Consider the following 27346-nt stretch of genomic DNA (forward strand, 5'->3'; position numbering starts at 1 on the left):
ATGGTCCGGATGGGATTTTGACTGGATCCTGTCATGTAAAGACTGGCGCCACTACCAATACACCATCGAACAGCGTCAGCAATCAAAGTTCTGACGTTTAGCAGTTTAAATCATAAAACACAGCTCATCATGCACGAATCAATCATTTGTAAAGTAACTTTCAAAGGAGAGTTAAATCAAATAAAAGTCCTCAATTTCATTTTTTTCGGATTGATATTTACAGAGCTTCGTTGCACAAACCAATTCAGATTATACCACTTTCGAATGAGGTTACTTATTTATCAAATCCAGAGCCAAGGAATTTAAAGGTAGTAGATAACATTGGTTTACAGATCATTAAATAAATACTTCATCATATTTTCCATGACCAGCTGTCCACTCTGTTTACTTGTTTGGTGTGTATAACCATTACTCATATTTTTCATTAATTTTATATATTTAAAATTAAATTAAATCGATGTTATTTTTCTAATGTATAACTTGAAGTCATTTCTACAATAAGAGACAAATAAGCTCAAATTGCTGCAAATCTCTAAAATCCCAACCCTGTTTTCTCTTGCAAAGCATAATTTTCCTATTTTTTCACGTTATTTTTTGCAAATTGCGCAATCAAACCATCTCTAAATATTATCTTCCTATCGCTTTGATAGCGATACACACGAAACCATTCCCGTACAGGCGAAAGGAAAAAATCTCATGTCTCTGATCCGTTGCTGAATGCATTTTAATTTCAATCATTGCCACATTCCGGCTGCAACTACATTCCACCAGCACGGATGATATTGCACGTTCGGTGCGTACGCGCCACAATCTTGTACGCCTCGCGTGTCCGTGTAGTGCAGTTTTCCGCACACATAATCGAGTTACAGCTCCGAGGTTCCAGTAACCTCGTTTTCTTCGTACAACGTGCCGCTAAGAAGCGGCGTTACGGCAGCTTCCGGTGGTCTGTTTTTTTCCATTTTTTGCACACTCCCTCCCGACCAAAAGCTGGATCTTCACGTACCGTGCGCGAGGATTGTACACGTGCATATATAGAGATATATTTATGAACCAAACTGCTGCATCGTTCCCAGCACGGCGCTGGGATGAATGGAACGACACGTTCCCACACGTACACTGCGTGTGCCCTTCGGTGTTGAATGATATTCTTTCCTTCTTTCCCAGCGTAGCGGCATAAGGTGTCTGGCTAAAGGTTCCTACCACAGGCGCTTTCCCTTGCCTACCCGACCACCGACAACCAGCAGAACTCAATTTGGCCTTCCGCAATTTGCACAAAATTCAATTTGAAGCATAACGCCACCGTTTTTCCCCCCCACGGCCCACCGGTTCATTTTCGGCGCAAATCCCGATAGTGCAATTTAAGCAATAAATATTCGCTGGAATAGAGTTATCATGCCCGCGCAAGTGTGTACTACCGCGGACAGCCCGTTTGCTTTACACGGTGTAACATCCTTCTTCCAGCCAGCAGCAACAATCAGCGGTTCGGGGTTCTTCTTGAAGAAAAACAAGCGTGCTGCACAATCCGAGTGCTCAGCTGCAACCGATTGCCCCAGGAAGACAGCGGGGGAAAGTGTAAATAAATGAAGAAAAAATGCCCAACAACTACATCCGCTGACGTAGGACGGTTGCGAACGGTTGGTCCTAGTTCGGTCCTGATTTACACCGGGTTCCCACCACAGTGGTTGCTAGCAAGAGGCCCATTCCTACCATCACTGGGATGCGTAGGGCGCCGACTGCGGACGATCGCGTATCTCCCAAGGGCAAACCGTCCTTCCCTTTGCCAACCCACCAGGCCCGTGCGAAACATTCACGGCCGTAAGATTATTACGTCGGTTCACCAATAAACTATGGCTAGGATTTTCCGTTGTTTTTTTTTTGTGCACCATTCGCTCTTATACGAATCATTGCCGAGGCTGGGTCCGCTGGGACACGCAAAACCAAACAAAAAATACCCGAACGCAGCCTTATGGCGCGACTATCGCACCAAAAAAAAAAACTCCACCCCACTCCCTTCGCAACGCATTTGCCGCCAATAATGTGTCTCTAAGCGAAGGCATTGCGAAGGGAATGCGCATAAAAGTGAAAGTGAAAATTGAGCAACTTCATTCCCGGCGCAAATAGTAATATATATATATCTGTACCACGAAGGGCAAAAACAATTTCGAAATGTCTTCGCGAAATGGACTTGAGGTGAGTTCTTATTTTGTGCCACTTTTTTGTTGGTGCACTTACGCAAGCAAGGTTTTGGAGCAAATTCTTCAAACGTTTGCTTTTCTGGGTTCACTTTAGTGGAATTGTGTGTGTTTTTTTTTTAGGTGACAGCCCCAAAAGCTTTCTAGTGCTAATAGCTTACACGATCGTATCCACCATAGCGCATAAAATAGCGCGTTTCTTTCAGAGTGTTTTCTAGCTTCATTTTAACGAATAAGAATATGCAAAATTTTCACAAAATAACTACAGTAAAAAACAAAAAAAAATGAAAATAGATCTAACATCTACCATCTAACATCTAACAGTAAAGAAACATATCATTTCTATATCTAAAAAAACCACAATGAAATCAAAACATGTACAATAAAAAAGAGTAAAATTAAAGAGAATGAAAGATGCTACCACTACCTAAAAGAAGAGAGCAAAAAACGGTACATTTTACTAAGGTTTACTTCAAATCTTTAAATGTATGATAAAAAATCACACTTGACTTATAAATATTTATTAGAAACCGAAAACCAATGCATTATATGATTTGTAAGGTGGATTTAATGTAAAGTTAATTATTTAAAATAAAGTCACAAATAACCAAAAAAAAAAATACCTGTAAAAAATCTCCTTTGTTTTCGTTTTTCACAGCACTGGTTAACAATCTAAAGAAAGAAAACATAAATATAAATAATTTATTAACAAATTGTTATATAACAAAAGCACTTGAAATAAAAATATAATATAAAGTTTAAAGAAATGTAAAAAATAATAGAAGATAAACTAATCAAATAAAAGATAATAAAAGGTGACATATTGAGAAATTATGGAATAATCCAAAAATCATCACAACAAGTAAAGCGGTTTCAAGCAACTTTAAAGTAAAATCCAAAATAAGTAATTCAACTTTATTTCCGTCCCTTTCTTAAATATAAATAAGAACAAGGAGTACAATGTAATTATCAAGTTCAAATTGTAACTTTGCTTCAATAAATCAATACACTCCCATTTCGTTTGGCAAAAATATTACAAAAATCGTACACATTTTAGCCACTCAAAACATGATACTTTTCATCTTTGCGCATCCGCCAACAGTTTGGCTTACGTCCTGTCCCTATCGGGCAGGGCGAAAAAAGCGAGAAAAAAAGCCATCAAAAAATTGTGCAAAACAAGAACGATGAAACACACCGAGCAGGGCCGAAACGACCGCGAATATTGTTTGGACAAATTTTTATTTGCACATTCACATTTGGACCGGCCCATTTTTATTTCGCACTTTCAATTTCACCGAAAAGGAAGTGTAAGTAAGTACGCTCTTTTGCCGGCCCAAAACACACCCGAAGTTGCCTCGTATTTAATAATTTTGGGATTATTTCCATAATAATGTCGTGCATTCCGCGATACTGTCGTCAGCACGATACTGCAAACCGATGGCATTTTACGGATGATAGGTTCGTAGTTTTTTTTTTTTTTTTGCTGCTGCTGCTGGTTTTAGCGGTGTTGGTTTCCTTTTCCCAAAACGAGATTCTTTTTCTCCCACAGGAATGCGCGTAAGCTTCCGTTGGTTGGTTCGGTAAGGTTGTTTTCTTATTCCGGGGGTTCCCCTTTGCTACACGTGCATATGTCTCCCTTGACACCGACACCGATCGAGGTGAAGATTCATGTAACGAGAAAAAATGACTGTAATTGCGCGCGGGAGTGTTTTCCCAGTTTTATTTCCAGCATTTTTTTTTTGTTAAAAAGGAGGGAAAATACACAAGTTCGCCTTCACGATTCGGTGGTCACCGGGGACTGGTGAACGGGGAAGGGCACGGTTAATGCTCGAATTGTCGCCCCTCGTCTGTGAGTGTGTTTCGGCGCGTGTTTTCCACAAATGAAGTGGAAGGAATACTGGCGTAACATTACTTGCTGCAGCGGCAATCGACAGACAGTTTCGGGAGGACATTAGACCTTCGTGGGAAATTGATCACTGCGAGGTGAGCACCAAAACCGGTGGGACGGGGGTTGTATTTTTTTTCTCTTAGCTTGCTTGGTTGGTTGGTTGCTTGGATGGTGTGTAATAAATGATTTCCTAATTTGTGGAAGATTACACCGCTGTGGGTACGGGCTGCGGGTAATGTGGGCGAAACGCAACACCGGCCCATGTTTTCCGCCGCAGCTGATGAGTTTCCCTGAAGAGATTCCTTCTTGACGCGTGACGCGATATTTCTCGGGCATTCTAATGAAAATGTAATACAAAGCGGTGGTGGAAAATTTCTACCCAAAAGAAAACATTAAGAAACCGGTAATGGATAAGGATGGACAATATTTTGAGATTGCCCTTTTGCCAGCGACTTCGCAACGGTTTTAATAAACATTTTCAAAGTTCCTCCCCTTTTTTCAGTTAATATTCCGTTTTACTCCTTTGCTCACACCACATCCGCCGATCGTTCGACTGCAGACAGGTTGGAAGAAATTAAAATTTGTTTTGATTTCCCGTGAGCCTGCAACACTCCCGTTTCACGACCCGTTGTTGTTATGAATACCAAACGTCACGTTCAAACCACGCGTGAATGGTAAAACATACAACTTTGTCTTTGAAAATTCAGAAAGTGACAAAACATTGGATCGCCCTCCAACCGCATGTTCCACCATACATCTCCAACTGTTGTACGCTCCATAATCTTAAGCGGATGTTGGCAGGTTTCTGAGCGCCATCGAGGGCCTTTAACGCTCTGCATCGTCACCGTCCACCGTCAACGACCATTTGCTGTAAATTATTGACAGTTTACACTAATCCCGAGCAAATGAACACTGGTGGCAGCGTGTCGGGGATCGTTTTCAGTTTAGTAAGTTGTCGGGTGACGGGCTGATGTGTAGCAACACACTGTGTGGCCTTAGAACACTGTGTCTCGATATCTCAGTGGATTAGATTGCAGCACACGCCCAGTGCTGGTACAGTGGATGGGAAAACTTTGTTTAGTTGGTTGGTTTAAGGCCCTTAATTATTAGGTTCAAATAAGTTCATTATATAAGCAGTAGTAGTAATAAGGGATACTAATGCAAGTATGTTACAAATTAATGCCAAATAAAATACATTTATCTTTTAATAAACTTTAATTATAAATTTGAGGACACAAACATAAGAAAAAAAAGGTTTAATAAACTTCCAAAACAAAGTTTTTATCTCCTTAACATTTCTCAAATATATAAATATGGTACTATTTGATTATTTTTATTGACAAATTCATAGAAATCCCTCAAAATAAGCTATATTAAAATTATTGTAGTACTTTCATTGTTATACTAGAATTTTTATCACCATCAAAAAGCGAATACAATAAAAATTCTTTTACTTAACTACAAATGCAACATTTTCAACTCAAACCATACCCACAGTGTTGTTATGTTTTCAAATGTGTCGTACCATTCAAACAACCGCTCTGGTGCTCTAAACACCAAGTATGAATAACACACCACCACCGGCCGCAGCAGTAAATTATCTGCATCATTTTCCATTCCCATGTACCCCCAAACCCATCGCACCGCTGCCATCCATACCAGTTAACCAGAAGAAAAATTATCCATCCTTAATCTCTATTCGCTGTGCCGCAGTGTGTTTACCGAACTTTCTCCGGAAAACCGGAAAAACAAACCATTTTCTCGCTGACTGACTTTCGGTACCGGGATCGGTACCGGAGAAGGTGTGCTTGTAACCGGGGCGATCATGACCACAGTGCACAACCGAACTGGTAAAGCTAACTGCTCCGCACGAGCGCGCGAACGTGTCGAACGGTTTTAAGAAATCTCGAAGACAACCCGAGGAGACAAATGAACACGATAAGTGTAATTAATTAGAATAATTATGTTTCCTTCTTAGCTCTCCACGCCGTGTCGAAAAACCCGGGATGGAGCTTCTTCGCTTCCCTTCAAATGAGCCACTAAATTATGCTGTGTAAACATGTGTGCCGTGAGCGGAAAGTGGGCGTGAGACGCGCGGTGGAAGATTTTCGTGCGTGCGTGTTGACGCGGGTTTTCCCGTTTTCCAGTGACAGTTTGGAAGGATTTATTTTTAAACTCCCAAAATTGGTAAACGCCTTTATCCCCTTTGGTTTTTTCCTCCTCGATTCCACCTTTGCATAGCTAGCACACGTGTGCGCCACCGTGGATCGTAGCGTAAGGTTGGTTTGGTGTTGTGTTTGGGTCGTTTTTTTTTGTTTCTGATACTTCCAACAATGGTAATTAATTTTAAATTAATCTTCATCATCTTCACTGGGTAAAAGGATGGTACCACAAAAATATGCATTTTTATTAAAATGTTTAAGACGTGTTGATAATTGTCTCGACGCAATATGCTACGGAATTTTAATTTATTTCACATAATTTACATTCGATTGGAATTATTTCAGGACCTTCACATTAAACGCGGTAAACATACGAATGTGTTTAGCTAATCATTCATAATCATAATCTAATAATATTAAGTATCAACAAACTATAAAAAAAATCATTAAAAAGGTGAAAATAAGCAGAAGTCAACAAATGGATGAAGATCGGAATTATGTTCCGAAAAAACAACATAAAGATCAAAATCAACTTAACGAATAAAGTGAACGATGAAATAATATGAAATAATAAAGGATAACTTAATGATTATACGAAATTATTCATAACTATCTAATAAACAGGAGTAGAACGATATAATAAATAGAACAGTTGAAAACTTTATCTCATTATTTTAACTGAGGTTAGAGCCTCAGGTTAAACCTTAAGTTAAATTAGATAGTTAAATTTGTGATTAGAAAAGGATGTTTCCTAAAAGTAAACAAGTACAACGATCTGATCTAAACAAACTGATCTAAATCAATTATTCAAGCGATTATTTTTACGAACAAGAACATGGCCATTATGGCAATTAGAATGAACATAATTTATGTTTGTGATTAAATTTAATATTTATTTTTGATCACAATATTGATCGATGTTCGATCAAAAATAATAATAAAAATTGAACTAAATTTTAAAACAATTTAAATTTGAGGAAAAGCATTATCATCCCTTATTTTAAATGCCTTATTAAATTATGTTTCCTTGTTTTCTTTATCTGCATTATTGTAAACTAAATATTACCTGTTACAAATCAAAGTTTAAATGATATATTTATCAACAACCTTCGTTATATTAACCATCACGCATCCTTTTTCGAGCAAACCCGTCCGATACAGGAATTTTTATAGGAAAAACAACCAAACCGAACCCAGTCCAGTAGGCACAGATTATTAATCAACCGTCAGACCTATAAAATGTACGTGCTACCAAATTCTCCGGAATAGAAGAGTACTGTATTTAATTAAAGCAGGCTATTCAGGGAAAGAATTTTTCCCTAGCATTCACCTATGCCCTTTGACTATAGCACAATGGAATTTTATCATTCGCACAACATTTGGGTGGTTTTGAATGGGTGTTTTGTTAGTTGGTTTCCAGTACCATGATTCCATGATTGAATTTTAATTATCGAAAATATTTATCTGCTCTTCTGGGGATTATTACTACTCCACGCTTTCAAAACATATTTTGCATCCCAAATCATCAGTACCGAAACCGGACAATGTTGAGAGCGAGTAGGAAGTAACGCACGCAAGCACGCAAGTTCTCCGCTTGTTATTACAGACTTTTGCAGATGTCGTGAACTTTTGCTAATCCATTTGAGCGTGCGAATTAAATTAAAACACCAAAAACTTACTCCGACACACGTTCCAGTCTGACTGCTGTGCCACAAATCATCCCAATTAACGGGCTCGGGCTCGAATGCACGGTTCCCTCCCCGTCGCAGGCAGCCCCGGCGATCATTTCCGCCTCGAACAAGGGTTTTTTTAAAACTTTCGCACATTCTATTCACACCACTTCCTTCCCATGCAGGAAAGATTTCTCCCGACACGTTCCCGCCAAACGATGGGCGGGAAGAAGAACACACCGCGACATTGGGAATTCTGCTCATAAATCTGCAATCTCCATCCGATAGCATTCTTTCAGGTGCTGCAGTGCCGGTGAGTGTCGGCAGCAGAGCGTCGGTTCTGCATTTTAATTGAATGTACATTCTCCGTCTGTGCCACCAGCAGCTTCACCGATAACCAGCGAGCTGGCGCTTACCCTTCGCTTGCAGCGAATTTCTTTCCCCCCCAAACAGGGATGCAGCGTGTACGGGGCGAACAGGGGCTGAGTTTGCAGCAAAAGGATGGAATGTACCGCCGACCGTTTCTTCACGCATTCATTTTAAATCCATTCACATCGCGAACTTCCGCGCTAAAACACAAGTCAATGGGGATGGTGGCGTTGTGCGTGGTGCCGTCTTTCGACAACACTTCACGGACACGGATAGGTTTTTTGTGGTGCGTTTTGCGCCTGTCTGCATGGTGTAAAATTTATTTATTAAAATAAATATTACTAATAGCTACGTTACAGCGCACCAAGCTACATTATCAGGGATGGGAAGGACATAGAGTGGGAAATATGCTTAACTTGCACAGGTGTGCAACCGAATCACCCTTCTTAAAAAGAATTTATGAAAGTTAAGAGGATTAGAAAGGGGTTTTCAAAGAAACATTATGGACTATATTAATAACTCTGAAAAAGTCTGAATGTAACAATTTATTGAACGAAATTATCTTGTTAAATGTTAATTTGCTAATATCTACTAATTAGGCACAAATCAACATGAAATTGTATTCCAACAATAAAATTTTCTAATGAATACTGCCAATGTGCTACAGAACCTTTTAGAAACACTAAAATATTATTATTATTAATCAAATTCTGTTCTATTCTTCTTCGTGTACTACGCAATTAAAACGCAATAAATACGGCTTAACGACACGAAAGGACCGAGGTACCAAAAACGATTCCGTCTGACAGTCCATAGTTTATCGTAAAACAAGACTAGGAAGTATAGTATAATAAATATTCAGTATTACATAATAATTGAATTAGAAACCTCGTAATTTTTTTTTTACTTTAGAAATTTATCTAGACTATTAAGCGGAAGACGATTGCGATGGTGTAGTTGTCGTAGACGCCTGTAAAACCCTTTTCTTTTGGGGTTTTTATAAACTATACTGATTAATGTGTGGGAAAATAATAGAATCGCTGCAATGTGACGCTGTACGTTCACACGATACAATTGCTGCTCGATTTTTCACCCTCTGTAAATCTTTCCCTCTTGCATGTGTTGGTGTATCCGAGCAGAGATGGCACATCTTTTTGAGCCAACTTAGGTTGGCCAACTTTGATGGACAACACAAATCATTTTCTTGCTATCTTTTGACAACCGCTTATAAATTTAGTTGTACTGAAGGGATGATGCAGGATCTCAGTAGCCAGAAAAACGATGGCAATCAAAGCATTCGACAGTTAGTACGAAAAACTAATCGAGTGTCGACGTTGCTCGAGCGTGAGTAGGATACCTGTAGCAGACGAAAATGATTACCAAGCTTTAGGAACAGATCTCTCAGATAGATTAATATTCCATTCTAACATTTCTGATAAATTTATAAAAAAAATACTTCATGTACAGAAAATACATGTAAGCAATAAAAATGTTTAACAAACCAAAATTGTCTCCATTCCATGCAACCGTACCGAACGAACCCATAGTGGAACCTGTTGTCGACGCGACCAACCACCACCAATTGCCGGGCGCGTATCACAAACATGCGCGCCCCGGGTATGAAATGTGCACCGGAAAAATTATTCAAAACAAACGCTGCCCGAAATCACGGCACACGGCGCGTCTTATTAGTCGCTGTGTGCGAGCGTATTTGCATAAGAATGGTTTTTACGCGCCCGCGACAAACGACACGTCGCGCCCTTGGTGCGGGGGAGAGCTGGGGCCAACAAAACGCTCAAGAAAACCCACCCTGCTCCCCACATACACATCCATACACCAAAATAATCCAAACGATGATGACGGTGATGATGTCCTTTGTCTTAGTTGGTGGAATGTTAAAGAGAGGAGAAAAAAACGAAAGTGGAAAAAAAGGAAACACACAACCATCGCTCCATCGTCATTCTCGATGCCATCGTCAACGTTGAAGGCAAGTACGTTTTACAGCAAAGGACATACGGCCAACTTTTCATAAATTACCCAATTCCGCTCTGCCCATTCCTTTTCCCACCCGACGGCGGAGTTCCGACCCTGAACGCAAAAGGTAGAAGAAGGATGTCCTCAAGGAGTTTTGCCGACGCATAGCGCCTGTGTCGCTTAACCGTCCCCAAGTCGCAAGACGCTTGTGGTTTTGTATGCTGCTGAGAGCGAGCGTTTGCGTGTGATGGCGGATGAGCGGCAGATAGCTCGGGCAAATAGAATCCGACACTTGTCAAAACCAATGCCATTCACATGTTTAATTTATACAATTTTGAAATGCCATCTTACCGGGCGGGCTCCGTCCCGTCCTTTTTGCCCACGATCGTACTATTGTTTAAACGTCACCACCCGCGCCGGTACTGCAGCGTGGGGCTCGCAGCGACAGGAAGATGATGATTTTATTTCCCGGAAAGCAAAACATCTTACGACGTGAAAAAGCGAAAGTGGAATCGGAAACAGGGCCGACCGGAAGGGCGGAAAAGAATGCACAGCAAATAATATGTCCACAATAAGGAACGTGCAAATGTTGTGTACCGAGGTGGCATGGTTTAAACCAGACACAATTCCATAATATTCGTGTGTACAATTAGTGCACAAGGTTTCTAAATAAATAAAAGTAGCTTGACTTTTAAATAAGGACCCTCAAAAACTCTTCGTTGTTTAGTTGATAAATATTTTCAAATCCATTCTTAATAGCCTTTTAGGATACTTCATTCATTCATATTTAGGGGTCTCCAAAGCAACCTTTTTTGGTTCATATAAATTTTACTCTTCGGAGATCATACTGAATTAAATTGTAGAATTTTATAGAATCACTCGCCCGTACGATAAGACCCACGCGTAATTTCTGATTAAATTTAATTACAAACAAAGAGTAAACTTAATCTCTTTGCGAAAAGATCGTTTGATATGGTGTTGGCACATTATCAACAGTACATAAGCTTTTGAAAATGTTTTAGCTTTGATGTAAATTGGTATGCTAACCGTATTGTACAACAGGAATTCATTTATTTCTTCAAATTCCACACACCCATTATCAGTTTGTTCGGAAAACAAAACATCGTGTGCATATTCCTTCACACCTCGATGGAGCTGTGATGCTTTTCATCCTTTTACGTCCTTTGTGAGGATTATCATACAACCGCACTCACCACAACGTACGCATGTAGGAAAACTCGCTCTATCTCTGATGTCTAACAATTTCCATTTCGCTTGATTAATGCAGCACCTGATTCTAGGAAAGTCGATGTACATTTCTATATCTCTTTACATTCAGTAGCAACATATTTTACTACAGAAAACCATTAACATGCTTTTATACATCTGGTATGTGCTTTATCTGTCTGTTGGGATTTCTAACTAATATGTTATCAGGCCAGCAATTTCCCTCTATTTATGCAGTAGAATCATACCAAAATAATGTACAGAATAGCTACATGGAAAATATAACTGTCGAGTCTAAAAACTTCTATAAACTCCGAATATTATATAGCAGAACGATAACTGACGATCACAACACTTATTGTTCAGAGTTACTGCCTTAAGCGAAAGGATCTATATCAAATTTCTTTCAATCCTCCAGTCAACGAAGGTAAGAAATGTCAGGTATAAAACCACCTGCAAAAACAAGATCGTTCATTACAACGCGCTACATACCTAATTTGAGCTTTAAAACGCTGTACATAAAAAGCACACTCGATTGGCAAAGCAAGCAATCGCTTGTTTTATTATCATGACCTTCAACAGTCGCAGATGTTTTTACGCCGCATAATAACCTTTCGGAGTTCGGTCGAAGTGTTGCTATAAAAGATGTAATATAAGTTCCATGTAATCAGTATCCATACTTGGGTACGATTGAATATGATGGTCTTTTATTTGAATCGATTGATTTCGATGCGCATTCATGAAATATGGTACGTTTTATGGTCACAATAAATGAAATATAGTGAAACAATATTGTCTTATAAACCAAGAGAAAACCTGCGGCCATGTTACTCATATTTGAAGTATTCGAAAAGAATTGTGGTACCTCAAGTAAGTTATTTATCTATCTATCTGGAAATTTAAGCTAAATATTGCATAACACTAAATTGCATAATTTAATACTTTTTACAGCCCAAAGCTTTATTGGGCCACGTTTCATAACATACAACAACATCTCTCCACCATATCGATGAGCTTTTGCTTACGTTCATTCCGTTACCGTGGCAACAAGTTGTAAATAATCGTTAAAACATATTTGTGCAAGCTCCACGTATAATGTGCACACTGTGCGAAATACGGTCGAAGATTATTTGCCTGCAAACTACAACCAACCAATTCAATGACACACGAATGGCGACACTCTTGTGTGACAGACCAACCGTACCCCGACGGCTAGCACGAGCTGGGCGCGTAATCCTTACGAGCCACACGTTCGATTCAAAAGCGTCCCACACATTGGACCTCCCGTACGTAGCACACACATATGGTGCAGTATAACCGTAACCCGACGGCCTGACGCTGTGATGTCCTTTCCGCACCCCGACCGGGCACGGTAGTCGGGTCCCTGCCAATGGTTTCAAATTTGCTGTAGTAATAAATTTAAATTGGTTATGAATTTTTAACCTTCCACCTTCGTGTCCCGGGGATCTTGCGCGTGTGACAGGATAAGGAGCGGCACGCAAGCCGAATACGACGTGTTTCCGAGTTACGCGCCCCCTTTTTTAGGGTGGTGTGTCTCCCGGAAAATGGGGCCAAAGTTTCTGAATCTGCAAGCATTCTGCTCGCGCGCGCATGACTTCATCAAAAATCCCGCCCCGGTCGGTATTGGTGGTGCCACACGTTTCACGGTTGCATGTTTGGCAGGAGCATATGGGTGACGATAGGGTGACGCAAGAATTTAGGTTCTCCGGTTTTCTTTTTTCTTGCAGTGCTCTTCTGTACCCCAGCGTACACCCTCTTCTTCTGCACAAAGCCAAAAAATCCTCGGGGGAAATTTTTAAGCGCATACCTTCACAATCTTTACATCCTCCCTTAAGTGTGTTGCTTTATAGACTTTTGCATTTTCAATTTCCTTCCCAGGCCCCCCCAAAAAAAAAAGGGGTGAAAGCGACCGAGACCGAGCCATACATGGGGTGGGGGTCCCGCATCGTCCAGGAAGGAGCCTCGGGAGGAAGGATACCGAGAAATGGATTCCGATGGAAAAAAAAGCACCAAAAATGTCACGGCTCACGATCGAACATCCCTGTGTACGGGTGTGCATTGAATGGGGGGTAATGGAAAAAAAGAAAGTAAAAAGATGCACGATTTCTAAACGGGATTCTTTTTTTCACAGTCCAGTACCTTTGAGCTTCCCGAGGAATGCACATCCACCGTTACATGGTGGAACATTCCGCCCAAGGAATCTTTGCTTTCGTTCCGTCCGTTCCGTTTTCGTTTGTACTTCCGGGTGAAGAAGCTGGAAGGCATTCCAAAGTTAAAATACTATCTCTGGCCATTGTAGTATGCAGGAAAGCGAAGAAAATGGGCCCATCCCGTGCATCCCGGTGTTGCATATCCTTTATGTGCTATGTTGTCCAGATAGTTGCTAAAGCACGAACCATGGCTAAATACATCAGGATTAATGCCTACAAGAATCAGTTGCCGGTAGCATGTTGGAGCAAATGGAGTTGTCGAGGATTAGAATAGTTTTGTAAGTGTTGTAGATAGTATTTTTTGCAATGAAGAGGTATCTAAGAATACAAAATCAAATCTCACTCGACGATTGAGAGTCAAATAGGAAGAACTGTTCAGGGAATTTCCCTAACAAATACATATTATAAACTGTCTAAAGGAAAGAACAACAATAAAATGATAGAAACAGCACGTAGCTAGACATATTTTAATCTTAAAACTAAATATTGCGTGGTGAAAAAATATTTCAAGTAATCGTTCAGCAACTCTAAGATATTCTTATGGACTTCACAGTCATGAGGACTTTACCACACTTCATTCACTTTTCATGACGTGCACTGCTAGAACGAACACGTCTTGGGAGTTTTGAGAAAACCCTTGAGGATGATGCTTTACGTTGCAAATTTAAATAATTTTCATATTACAACTCTTATATGATTTCAGTTATGGGGGTTGCTTAATCCCTATCTTCAAGGTAGACACGCCTGCCGTTGGTTTCATTTGTTCTTCACTTCAGCGACATCTCGATACCACGAACGATCTTCCGCAATCAGTAATACTTAATAAATATAGAAGAACATATATACATTAAGATAATTCCATGATGTGACTTTAACTTCCTAGACCCTCTTCCTCTAAGCTGCTCCGTGGGATGAACACTAAGTGCTTAGCTACCTCTTACTACCATGGGATCGACAACTCGTAGCATTAAGTCTTACTTTTTATAACACAGCAGCATTTTACTATTTTCCATTTTGTGTTATGTCCGGACAATTATGATTGAATTTTGAATAATTCGTATGTTTACTTTATTAATCATTCACAGCACAATCACAATACTATTCAGCGCTCAATCTACATGTGACGTAAAGCTTCATGGCTGGTTTGACTCCAGTTGGTTGTACATCAAAAGTTTGACATAAAAAAAAAAACACGAACCAATACAAACAAAACAAACAAACCGCACCTTAATTTGACTCAATTCTAAGAAAAATTCTGCCAAAGCCTACCTTTCCTTTCAGTAGTAGAAAACTCTTTCGGAAGTTTCGCCGGCTTTGCAATATCAAAGGATACAATGGGGAAAAGCACAAACACACACACACACAAATATACCACTAACCCTGGGGACACAACATTCTTGCCTGTTCGGGTTGCGGTAGGAAAAATGCCATAACGTTCGACCGACCCCGTGGATTGCTCGGTTTAGTGGAAAATAAAAATGTCACAAACTTTTGCGCCGGTTCCGTCGACAGCAGCAGCAAAACGACATCGGATGGCATCCATCCGAAATGCTCTTTCCATGGGGCAGAATCGAAAAATGCCTTTACTTTAGATCACCTGACCTCGCCGTTTAGGGTTGCACGCGACTAGTACGGAGTTTTGTTTTCGTTTGTAGTTGTTTTGTAGGTGTACCTTCGTTTCACCATTTTTCTTTTCCTGTGTGGAATAAATGTATGCCCGTTTTTGTACATCCAATAGTTTACATGAGTGGAATGCATGTAATATTTGAATAATACAGGAACGATTTGATTAGTTTCATGTAAAATAAGTAAAATAACCTCAGCCGAAACGTGACTTTTATGATAATATCTTACGTTTCATAAAATTAATTTTATACAGAGCGAGTTATTTACCTATGAGTTAATATAAAGCGAGTCAACATCCTTCAAAGGTTTTACTAGCTGAATAATATAAAAATGTAACTTAATGTAAGACAAATAAAAAACAAATCAATTACAAGAAAAGTTAAGTAACAAAATGGAATTTACAAAAAGGCAAATATATTAAGAAAATATAATAGCGAACTTAGGCAGAGATGATGGACCAAAATTCCAACAAGAAAACACCATAGCACACCAGTTTACTAAGATAGTAACATCTTCGTAATCAAAAATGGGCTTCAACAGCAAACATGCCTCTCCCCAGAACCCAGACAACTGTTGAAGACATAATAAGCGCTATGAATATCAAACACATTTCCCCAAAAACACTGCACGCGCAACACGCACCGTCGTGCAGAAAACTCCCAGACCAGTACATTTACACAACGGTTTGGTTCATAATTTCCAGCTCCATTGTTTCCATTGGGGGTTGCTGATTTTGCTCCGCATACCGGGGCATTGCTCCCTGCATGTGCATGACAACTTCAAAGAACGAGTGCAAATGATTTCGTTTGAAGTCGAAAAGGCTCTTAAATTTTGATTAAAATCTCCACATCAGCAGGACACGCAGGGCGGAAGGTAGGTGGCCGGGTGTGGTCGACTCTTATCGGGTGCACAGCCAAGAAAATGCTACCAAACATCATCTTCACACACAATATCACTTCTACCCGGCATACCTGTTAGCTCAGCGCGTACGTACGGTACCTCGGACGACGATCGGGGCTGACCCGCTTTTGTTCACCCGACTTGAAGGCTTGAAATAAGTGTATTACATTAGGGATCTACCATATCTGGAACGGATGGTCAGCAAAAGTCTATTACCGTACGGTATTGGCTCGATGCTGCATTGCATCGGTCAAAGGCACATCCGTTTTCTTCGACGAAGACTTCCCCCTGCAGCTGTCACCCAGCCAGCCAACACAGTAGGCACTGCCCAGCAACAAAATATTAACAGTCTCGAGCCAATATTAGATAAGCAAGTATCATCAAGGCGGAAGCCTTTCTTTGCGGCTTGCCTAAGCGAAAGAATGGAGACGCCCGGTGCGGCACGGCACGGTTCGTTTACGCCCCCGGGCCTAAGTGTGATGTATGCTGGGCTATGGTTATTCAATTATTTTCTCTAAACACCTTGACCAAAAGGCTTCACTATCTGTTGTGCCTTATAAGGCTGTGACGTGCGGTTGATAGAACAAACCAAAAGCGAAAAAAAAATGTCCCTCGCTCCCATACACACACACACACTCACACAAGCAAATTCCAAAGTGTCATTTTTATGCAAATGGCGCAAAAGAGATAGATGACACCTAGAAATGTTTGCCAGGCGCACGTTCGGTTTTGTGCTGGAAAAACACGAGGATAACAAAGCGTCGGATAAGTATCAACCCTACGGTTTGAAAACCCTTTCGGAAAATGTTCAAACTCGTCCTTTTAATAGCGGAGGTCGATTCATAACGTGTGTGAATGCAAGAATGACCTGCATTATGAATGCTTAAGAGGTGTGTGAAACAGTGTTGGGCTGTTGATGTAGTAAACTTTTTTCATATCAAGTTGATTAATAGTTTCATAAAATGTTTGTTGTAAATATATGTTTCGTCTTTTCTTCACTATTTTTTTTTTTCATTGTTTTATATTTGTTTATCTTGTTTTTTTATGATTTTCTTTTCTACTTTTTTACTTGTTCTACGTGTTTTCTTCATATTTTATATTCTTCTGTTTCTTTTGATTTATTTTTCTATAGTTTTTTTTTCAATGCTATTTGCTTGTGTTTGATTATTTGTATATTTTATTCATTTAAATAATTCTTCTCCTATTTTTTAATTATTATGCTTTTATATTAAGTTTCTTAAAAAATCTACCAATTTCCCACACGACACTGTGGGACAGTCCTATTTCACATGAAACGATATGCAATTTTTCTACCACAACAAAACATACACACACTGTTGTCAAAGTCTCCCTACCACAGCACGACAAAAAGCGGGGTGGTCTCCGAGTTGCCTTTGGCGATTGTTGGCGCATTGACACGGGCTTGTCCGCCTTTTGCGAATGGGGTCATGCTGTCATGCAATATTTATGTCGTTCGATGTTTGAAATTTGACAGCCAACGGAACCACGGATAAATAATCGATCTCATACGGGGGGACATTCTTTATTGTGGTAAAAAAAATGTCAGAGAAACAAAGCGGATGCGTTGTGGGGCGACGCACAGGACGGCTGCTGTGTATGGAATGTACCCCCCCGATGAGCGATCTACCATTGTTGAGTTTCACCTTGCCACCAGCCAGGGTAGGGTAATGTAAAACCGAAAAATTTAATTCAATTTCCCTACACGGCTCTCACCGGTGGCTGCACCGCTCCTTGTGCAACTGTCAACCCCTGCGCGCTAGGTGGATAGCGACCGCAGCACAAATGCACATACCTGGCTCGAATTCGAACAGGTATGCATGTATTTCTGCTTTCCAACTGCGCGTTGTTTGATGCTGGAAAAGCGAGGAAAATTCACCAATTCGTGGCGGATGATGAAGAGCAACGCGCGCTGTCTGTCATTCGCAGACGAACATCATGTAATGGGATTTGCTTGATGCAGGACCATGGGAGTGTATGGTATTATTACAGTGGCATATGGGGAGGGGGAGGGGGAGGGGGGGGGGGAAACAGTGCGCCACATGAATATGTAATCAAATTTCCGATTGTGCTTGTGGAGAAAGATATATATTTTTTTGTTTGTATTTCGAAAGAACAAACATTGTGGAGCAAAAAGCAGACTAACACAGCCATTACTACTAAACAAACGCGTGTGTGAATAGATTGTTGATCTGCAATGTTTTTTTAAACACGCGCTACAATCAAATAAAGCGCCTATGAAAACATTCAACAAGTTGAGGTTTAGTACATGTCGCTAAAAGAACTACAAACTCTGATGAAACAGAACTGTGCAACATTTATATATGAAAAAGCTGTTGAACAACTGAGCAACTAAACTACATATATTATATTTATATTAAATATTTTTATATATTTTATATTTTAATATTTTAAAAATATTTTGTTTGTAAAAAGTTATTGCGATCAGTGCTAAAATGATAGCCTTATAGGCTTCATTCATCGCGAGCCGCGAATTTGTTGGGAGTCATATTGTCATACAAACTAATGAGCTAAGGGTTCATTCAATTATTACTTAACGTTGATACCGAGGAAAGAGGGTTAGTACCAGCGTTACGGTTTGTTACATTGAGTGGTAAGATAAAATAAGATGAAATAAGAATAAGATGAAACCTAATTTATATAAAGGCCTAGGTCTAAGATTGATAAGCCTAGATTATAACGTATTAGGGTTTTTTTATACAAATTTCATGTTATCCATCTACTTGTTGATGTTTAAAGTTCATGTCTTCTCAGATGGTGGTTTTGGATTCAGGTGTGCAGTGGTGGATCCTGTTTACATCCATAGCCATATAACAAACATCATCGACTCATAAAACAAATAAAAGCTAAAAAAAACTCCCAATCCTCTTGTGTTTTAGCCAATATAGCTTAAATTTTCAAATAGTTTTGGAATTCTGAAAGTAAAAGCAATTTCCATAGTATTATATCTTCTTCAAATCAGTTGTAATAAGAGACAACAATGCAGTACAGTAACTACCTTCGTCATTTGCGTAGTGTAGCGATTTTCCCATACATTACATTACATACCTGTCACTTAGAATCCTTTCGCCATAAAGAAAAAAGGAAGACGACACACTACACTCCATTTTGTTTTCGCTGCCAAATAGGAGAACCGATTCCCCGTTGACGTCCCTCCCATAAAATGGCGAGACACACGATCAATCATCATTCCGCCGGCAGTGGAGCCAAATTTCAAAAAAACCCCTTTTTGAACACAATTTAACCACACGCCTACCCATTCCCACTGGGGAGGCCTCTTTGCATCGGCGCTATAAAAACGTCGGCGTTGCACAAGCATACCCAGGCTACCCAACAGCACGAACCATCATCGTCTACCGGCAAGGCACCGGGAGAGTTGTCCCGTGTGTTGTTGTGTTGCTTGTTAGGGAAATTAATTCAATTTTTCCAAATCGCAAAATATGTTTGCACCGCTATGGGCGCATGTCTATCATCTCTCCTCCGTGCCCGTCATCGTTTCGTCGAGGTTGTCTTTCGATGTCGACGAACGCTTCGGTGTTCGGTAGTCCGTCATCCGCATACTCCATCTCAGGCCAGGACCACAGGCAGCTCACCTCAGCTCACGCTATCACGAAGTCTATCTCCACGTGCCCATTGTTTTCCTTAGTCTTTGCAAGGCGCACCTGACCAGGTCCGGACCATATCGCAGTGGATGATCCCGCTCTAATCTGACTGCGGGAAAGGAAATTTGAAACGCATTCCGGCTACGCCCGATTGGTGGTTACCAAATGGCAGACAGGATGACTTCGTTATCCTTCCCAATGAACAAGCACGTCACCTACCACGGTTGAAACTTTCCCATCCGTGCCCGGCCCCATCGTCAACGTTCGGTTTATCTAACGTCCTCTGGGGGGGGGGGGCGTTTTTTTTTCTTTCACCGACTCCAACCAGGGAAAAATCATCAACGCAGAGAATTGAGTTTTGCCCTCTGCCCACGGGGCAAACACCCTGTTATACTCCGTAGGATACGTTTATACCAGCCGGACGGAGTCAATTGGATGGAAGGAAATTAGAATGTTTGCTGGAGGAAATTTTTAATCAAAGTATTTCGCCCAACTATGCCATTGACGAGGATCGGGGGGAGTGGATTCATCACCAACGGTACGAAGGACTTTGCCCGACGGGGAAGATTGTTGCTCGTTGGGAAGGGTCAAACTGAGATTGTGGGAATTCAGAAGCATGAAAACAGAGGCCGCATTCAGCCCAGGGAGCATATACCATCACCCACCTGCGGTGCTGCTGCGAGAATGCTAACGAACAGAGGATGGGACAACATGAAAATAATCAATCCACGATAGACACGGCAGGACGGCGACACGACGATTGGTTAACAAGATGTGTTAAAATGATGGTGGAGGCACTGTACAAACCTTAATTGTGCTAACTTTTCACCGTTTTCATACGTCACAATATTAAACCCTTTGGCAGTGTGGTACGTGACCATCATGCTGTTGGATGAGAACTTGGAATACAAAACCTGAATTAATCCCAACGAGTAAGTTTTTAACCAATTGGATTATGTTAAATTAGTTTCCAAACAAAATCATCATTTGAAAACGAAATTTGTTTTAAAATACACTAATAGACGTTAAATTTAATATTTTGAATAAAAAGTCAGTTATAACATCTATATTGGTGTTGAAATACTTATAAGGAAACTTATGAACTTTACACATATATTGCCATTACTCACAATCACTTCTGAGACATGAGAGGAATATGCTCAGAAGGATGTTTGGCCTCGCAGGTGGTGAGGATCTATAGAGCAATCGCTATAATGAGGAGTTCTTCATTGCATGAGTTGTACGATAAACTCACAAATAAGTCTAAGCCCGACATCGTTGAGCTGGGCATATCATTAGACTGACACCGGACAGCCCGGCCTGGACAAAATAAGGTGTTCAGTGGTCGATAGGCAGGAAGGACTCCTCACTAGAGTTTACCGCCTTAGAGGCGCAGACTGAATCAGGTGATACAAAACTTGTCGGAAATCGAGAGTCTCCTTGCATGGGAAGCTGCTCCAGCCAGGGGCTCAACATTCTGGAGATAAATTGTAGACCGGGCCATGTCACGACTACGTGCTCCATCGTGAGCTGGCCAATAAGAAAGACAGTTCTTGAACTATTTAGCTAAAACTACTGAAAGAATATATTCACATCGTTGAAGGTTAAATTTAATTTAAGAAAAACCGAGATTGAAGCTCTTTTTCTTCAACCACAAACCACACGGCCCGCTTGAGTTCCTGTGATAAATGCTTCGCTCTTGTTTTTTTGTTCTGGTTCTGCACAATAGTTCCGATTACACTTTTATTAAACTGCGCCACAAATTAATAACACCACAAACAAAACCCATTGTAATTGCATTCGTGTGGAACATTTTTCAATCCTTCAATAAGCATTTCCATGCCACCGCAATGCACCGTGGTGCCATCATTCCGTACTATCCGGTACAACACTCGGTACAACACAAAAAAAAGCTTTTCTTCTCGCCCTTTTCACTGCATGCATCCATTGTGTGATGAGGCGCCCCATCCGTTCGGGTGCCAGGAAAGAATGAAAGCGGCACACCATTCAATCAAACGATCCAACAACAACAACAACAACAAAAAAGCCACAACAAATCGTTTTTCTCGCATCGTACACACGGCTACAAAAGTGCAGCAAATCCGATCGGACGTGTTGGCGAAGTGGCACACCAAGGAAAAAGGTAAACGACAACGTACGACAATGCGAGCCCAGCAACATCGAATGCACAAAATGAGCAATCTTGAGTGCTGAAGCACACTGCAAGCAAGTGTGCACACACGACACGAGGAAAAATATTTAAACACACACGTGGCCCACCACACAGCGACCCCCAAACAGCGACCTCACGTTGCAATGAGGGAAGCATTCTAGAACGGCCGAAGGAAAAGCCAAACGTCGGAACAACGTGGAAGGAATATCCTTCCAGCGTGGAGTAACTGACAGCACAAAACAAACGGGTCGCTGTTTCTTTGCGTTGACTGCAAAAAGCGTGAATGGGTAAGCTTTCCACCGGCGTTAGCAGAACGTCAACATAATAGACAGCCAGGGCCCGTGAACATGGGAATGACCAAACGGCATGGGGACAGAAAATTATCAAACAAAAAGTAATTAATTTCCTTCCCTCTGCGCTGCTCTCTGCTCTTTTTTTGATACCCTGTAACCCACACACAGGCCAAGCGGATCAGGTGGGATGACGATCAAAAGGTTTTCCTCGCGGCCAGTAAAGCGCGCCTTCCCAATGTTGCCGCCCGCACACTTCAGGGACAAATAACACGAAAAGGTGAAGAAAGAATATTTGCTATTTCTCGTCCCAGTCCCAGCAGAGGGAGAAGGGGGGGGGGGGGGGGGACGGGGTGGTTAGGGGGAAAAAGAGCATTCCAGCAACCCAGCTGTGACCCGTGCCAAAGTCGATCGGAGTAAATATAATCATGCGAAGAGCTGTCATAACCATAAGGATGTTACGGCTCGGTTGGAAAGGAGGAGTGAATTCGAACGCTTGAAAGTAAATTGAATTTGGCACTTGTTGCAAGCGTGGCGTGGCGAGTGAAATATGGTTCAGCGCAGCAAAGCTCATGCAATCACCTTTCTTTACATGCTGTTTGACACGTTTTACCGTCAGTGGCGGTCGATAAGTTGCTTGATATTACATTGAATAAGAAGACATCATTTCGAACCATTTTTATTAATATTAATTCCAACACTAACAGATCACTAGTTTATTTATGAAAAAACTTCAAGTACCTTTGAAGATCTACGCCCGAGGGTCGTACCGGGCATCGTTTGGGAACAAGTACGGCCATATTGATAAAATGAGTCAGTATTACACTGATCGATCATCTTCTGAGGAGGGCATCACTGATCAGTACCTCATATTTACAAATAGTCTTAGCGCTATTGAGGTGCTGAAGAATTCAAGCGATGTTAAGAGCCAAGACTATTTTGCAATGAAATTTGTTGAGTTGCTAGACTAAATGTTAGAATAACGCCAATTTGGGACCCTTCTCATTGTGGAATTCCCGGCAATGAGAAAGTAGATTCACTGGCCAAAACAGGCGCCTGAGAAGCCGTTTTTTACAACAGGACTATCTCAACCAGGAGTTTGAAACCGCCAGGCCGTCTTTGTTAGATGCGGTCGGGTTGGTTGAGAGGCTCCCGAATACTCCTATAAGCGACATTCTGGGTTGTAAGGACCTCAAGTTCATCAGGCTCATTTACCGCTTTGCGCAAGATAACGTCCCTTTTCCCCTATCTCTCTGTAGTCCATCCTGTGACATTGTTTTGTTGTTTTTTTTTCGATAATTGTTATATGTATTACCACAATAAGCCGATGAGGAAACAGCAGACTGCGAGGACACTATAGGACTTATAGGTGTATGCTTGTAGTCCGTCTAACCCCATTTGTCTGTTTCGTTTGGTTCGTTTGGCCGTAGAGGGCATCACATCGACTGATAAAACCGATCGAGCCGAGCACGCCCGAACTAAGAGGATCAACGACCGGGAAAAATTGCACCCTAAAAAGCTAACCCGGCCAACGAGGACGTGAATATTTAGTTCCTTTAAAATAGCCAATTCTGATGCAATCGATTTGACAAACAAAGTGTGGTACAAAAAGTCCTTTTTGTGTGTTTTAATATTTTTGTGCATTAGTGTTTTAAATATTTTAAAGAACGCTGTCGTTTGTCGCAAGAGACACCGCTTCAAATGCTTCAATTGGTTGTACGATATCCACTCGGATAACTTGAGAATAATTTCTAACACTTACACCACCGAACGAGGATGATGCATCTCGGAAACTGCAAAATAATGCATATGCACTTATCTTCATAACCGCAACCGTCTTGCGTTGATTAATTACTCTAAAGTCATCCGGTTTCAAGCCCCTCTGCAGGCTTACATGCAGAACGCCCACTGTGGTCAAACCCCGTTCGCCACACATACGCGCCGGGTGCACACATTTGTCTTTGAACTTCCTCCTAATGAAGTGGTGCTTTCGGTGCCAATCCCTACGCCAATGTCAGCGCAGCAAATTGACAATCATTACTTTATATCACTTCTTCTCCCTCGTCCATCCATTGCAATTAGCTTGGTGGAATTAAGATAAGCTTCAAGTGCCAACCAGCCAACTTGAGAGAGACTTTGGCTGAAACCGAATGCAAAAGAAAGATACACATATTATCATTATCCAAGGATCACACTGCCAGACTGAGCTGGCCGGTGAAGGAAGGGTCGCGAAAGTAATGTAAATTACAATTTGTATCTATCAACTTCACCGCCACTCCAGGTCCCTTAAACCGTAGTTACAAAAGAGCTTGCGATCGTTGGGGAAACACCGGAAGGGCGACTTAAACGATTTTCCCAACCCGAATGGAGAAGAAAAAGAAAACAACAGATGCTAGCGATAACGATAACTGTAAAGTTGGTATGAAAATTAATAAAGTACCATCTTTATCATTGTCTTTAGCTGAGGTTTGATAAACGGACCACGGAAAGAGAGTGTTATAATAATGAAAATGAGTAGTGCTATTTGACAGGAATTTTCCGACTCATGCCGCGAGCATTGTACGCAAGGAAAAAAGACATGAACATGAAAGGAATAAATGTAACATTGAAGCATTTTTGTTATTAAGAATAAAAAAGTTGCTAAAGCGAAAACTTTTCTATAAAGAAAACAACCATTTAATTGATCTTAAGCGTTAGTCTGGTGCACTAACCGCATCTCTTCACTCATCACTTCTCTACAACTGTCCGTGTCATATTTTTTATATATTTTTTAGCAAATTGAATGATAAAGTAAACTACAAAAATGAGATAAAATTAACCTCAAATAATCCTAAAACTCTCTCTTCTTTCTCAATTTCTTCCCCAGGCTAGCACACTTTAGAAGATGACTGCAAGTAGACACAAAACAACAACTGCGAAAAAAAAATCTCACCAGTCACAACGAAGTATAGTCGGAAAGTAGACACAAAGAATGGATAGCAACAGCAAAAATGGCCACACAATTAACCGCAAAAAAAAACGAAACATCCTTCGTTGGGAAACGCGTAGCCGTCGAAGGACGCCTTCCGAACGCAAAACTAGACACAGATGCGATCGGTAGAGTTTTAATCCCGGCCCCGGATTACTGCATTATTTATTAACAGCTACGATGTGTCCCTCCCGGTGCCCGTCCCACAGGACACCCATTTGACGTGGTCGGGACGTGGGACGATTCGAAACCGACCCGTGCACCCGCCGTGAAGTCGAAGAAGGGTCTCCAGCTCCAAAGCCCTCGGTGCGAACAATGGTACCGCCCGGTGGAACTCCCGCCCCCGTGATAATGCCGCGTCCTAGAGACGTTGAAAAAAAACCACCCCCACACAGAAAGCGGGCAAAGGCAACGGGAAGGATATCTTACCCCGCATGGGCGACATGGGAAAACATTCACTCGCAAGACTCAGGACCCAACTCCGACACCGAACCTAACCGCGGGGTATTCATTTTACCAGGCTTTATGGCTTTATTATCCCCACAAGTAACTTCGCGAATGTCACTGCACTTTATTAAAAAGAATCCGCCACGGATCGACGACCGCGCGACCACGCGCTTTGCCACCGGATCGGAATCCTATCCACCATCCTGTGGCCAAAAACCCATCAAAACCATACCCGGGCCCGCGTACCCGAGCCGCGCTGCTTCATTACGGCTAATGGTAGATAATAGGGTCTCTAAAATATGTACACGGTCGCGGTACGTACGCGCCAGCACTCCCCCTCTGCCACGCCAGAGAAGATCTACCCCGAATGGGATTGGGGCGTGTATCAGCGGCACTCTCTTGTCTTATCGATGGATAAGGGAAGCTTTGAGCGTCTCGCGAACCGTTATGCCGGGCGGTTATCCTGTATCAGCATTTATAACTGTGTATGTGAATCCGATTCGAAGCGGCACAAAATATGAAACATTGGCGCTAGGGAGATCATTATTTATAATAAGGTAAACGGCACGGGTAAATATGTTTGACAGTGAAGTATCTATTTTACTTTCTTTTTGTTTTTACTCCACGGCATGGCAACATAGCAACATAGCATAGAAGTACAATTTCAAAACGATATACTGTCAATAGAGTTTTAGTAAGTGGTAAAATGGTATTACTTGAACATAAAACTCATTTCAAAACGAATAAAAAGTACGAAGAATTGGTAAATAAAACAAGAATAACATGAAAATAACATGGAGTAATAAAAGTTAAATCAAAGATAATTGTAATGTTATTAAAATAGCACTTAAATTGAAAGTAGCAAACTAAAATATGAAAAACATTTGACGACAAGATATGTAGATAATATTAAAAATTAATGTAACTACTAGAACATATGAAATAACTTATCGAAGAGTCGCAATGAAACGAGGAATTCATTATTGCACATTTCAGGACTGTTTGTCTTACTCTCCTTGATAATCTTCAATTTATATGAAACAAAGGTACAATTCTTTATTCTATTTTAAAGTGTTTTAAATATGCTAAAAATTCATTAACATCTTAAATTTATGAAAAATAAATTAAACTAACAAAGTAGTTTATAAAATTGTTAAATCCAGTATCCATCTGTTCCCACCCACTGTTCGAGCCTAACTTTCGCCAAACAAACATACAACAAACATAACCATTTCGCACATCTTGCATAAACGAACGAGTTTCCTCCACGCGTGCCCACACACATAAGTATCACCTTCGCACGGGCGAAACATAAAAATGTATCCTTTCCATTTACTACCCACCGGAACTGAAATCGAATCAGCCGGGAAATAGGATGCCACCGCACGAAACATGGAAAAAGCGTGTAAAATCTGACTACTACTACCGCATCGGCGCACCGAAACTGCAAGGGTTTTACGGGCAGCATACAGTGCAGCCAACGCGGAAAAGCATCCCACCCCTCCCTCCCTATTTCCACCCTCTTTCCACGGGCAGTTCAGGAAAATACCGTTTTCGTGGTAATGTTCGCGAAATGCCACGAAACGGC

The sequence above is a fragment of the Anopheles moucheti genome, chromosome 3 (genome assembly GCF_943734755.1).
Source record: "Anopheles moucheti chromosome 3, idAnoMoucSN_F20_07, whole genome shotgun sequence".
In the NCBI taxonomy this organism is placed as follows: domain Eukaryota; kingdom Metazoa; phylum Arthropoda; class Insecta; order Diptera; family Culicidae; genus Anopheles; species Anopheles moucheti.